Consider the following 1452-nt stretch of genomic DNA (forward strand, 5'->3'; position numbering starts at 1 on the left):
TTTGGAATTACTTGGAAAATTCATGCTGGACAGACAAACAGCAGCAGGGGGTATAGCTCAGTGGTAGAGCATTTGACTGCAGATCAAGAGGTCCCCGGTTCAAATCCGGGTGCCCCCTTGGATTGTTGTTTTTCCTGGGATTCTTAAAGGACAAGGAGCTGTAAGCACAGCTTGATCATTTTTACTTTCTCCTAAGGCTGATGAATATGGCTCTGTGTCTCCAGTAAGGGTTATTCTGCTCATTTTTGGAAGGGCTACATCTTTTTAAGGCAAGGTTTTTCTCACTGGCCTTGTGGTGAGCTCAGCTCATTGCTGGTTTTCACATTACAGCACAACTTAGAAATTGTGGCCAAAATTCTTTCAAATAAATGTCCTCTGGGAGTCTGGTGACTTGACTCTTGGTAGCAGCTCTCTGCAGAATGTAGGGCATGTATTAGGACACCCAGGGATGCATTAAGTGAAGGAACTGAAGCAGCTGAGATCTGAGCTCTGTGCATCAATTGTTTAAAAATCACCTTGTGCAGGTGTTGCTTCAAGGGGGTATAGCTCAGTGGTAGAGCATTTGACTGCAGATCAAGAGGTCCCTGGTTCAACTCCAGGTGCCCCCTTCAAACTGTGTGCTTTTTCTCAGAGATAAACGTGAGCAGCATTCCTTGTTTTTTTAGACCCTGTCTATTTGTGCCTTGCACAGAGAGCTAGCTGCTGTCAGTGTCCGTATTTCTGACCCTGATCACCTAAAGATGCACAGTCAAAATGATTATTTGCGTCAGTAACACAATATTGTTATGTAAAGGCATAAGGCAATTCTTATTGTCTCTAGTTGCTTTGGCATGTGTGTTAGGAATCAAAAGAAGATGATATATAAGAACTTTAACCAGTGGGCATAAGCGCTCTCCATGCATTTGTTTTTCAGTGCTCCTTGTGCAATTATTGAATCCAGGGGGTATAGCTCAGTGGTAGAGCATTTGACTGCAGATCAAGAGGTCCCTGGTTCAACTCCAGGTGCCCCCTCTTTACCTTCTTTTCCGACCTTTCTTCTTCCAAAATCCTTTGCAGACATAACATGGGAGAGATCTTATTCCTCTGAGATCTTAGAAATCTCCTGAATTGCTTTTACCAGCTGTGTTTGCCATTTTTCCTGTGGTTTAGCTCAACAGTGCACGTATACACAAACAATACGATGCTGGAGTGGGGAGGAAGATCTTGTTTTTCCTGTCAGAATAATTGCCATTAATTATACAGGAAGCAATAAACACAACGTCATTCTAGAAAAAGGGACCTCGACTGCAGTGGTTTTTGTAGGCAGCTGGAGTGGGAGGGGCAGCGCTGAGCCCGGGGCTGGTGCCATGGGGACAGGATCGCAACCAGGCGCTGCTGTCTGTGCCCCGGAGGGGATCGAACCCCGCACCCCAGCAGCCGCAGGCAGACGCGCTGCCCCTGAGCCACGCCCCC

The 1452-nt window shown here is 46.3% G+C and overlaps 1 long non-coding RNA gene and 3 other non-coding genes across 4 annotated transcripts in view; all 4 read left to right on the forward strand.

Moving 5' to 3' along the window:
• Nucleotides 1-1452, forward strand: part of LOC110390518 — a 4464-nt gene continuing 3012 nt past the window's right edge. Inside the window, exon 1 of the long non-coding RNA XR_002433774.1 lies at nt 1-90. This is a non-coding gene — a long non-coding RNA (uncharacterized LOC110390518). The remainder of the gene's footprint in view (nt 91-1452) is intronic.
• TRNAC-GCA lies at nt 47-118 on the forward strand. Its single transcript has one exon. It is a non-coding gene; the product is annotated as a tRNA-Cys (tRNA).
• On the forward strand, nt 537-608 carry TRNAC-GCA. Its single transcript has one exon. It is a non-coding gene; the product is annotated as a tRNA-Cys (tRNA).
• Nucleotides 940-1011, forward strand: TRNAC-GCA. Its single transcript has one exon. It is a non-coding gene; the product is annotated as a tRNA-Cys (tRNA).

The sequence above is a fragment of the Numida meleagris genome, unplaced genomic scaffold (assembly GCF_002078875.1).
Source record: "Numida meleagris isolate 19003 breed g44 Domestic line unplaced genomic scaffold, NumMel1.0 unplaced_Scaffold1223, whole genome shotgun sequence".
In the NCBI taxonomy this organism is placed as follows: domain Eukaryota; kingdom Metazoa; phylum Chordata; class Aves; order Galliformes; family Numididae; genus Numida; species Numida meleagris.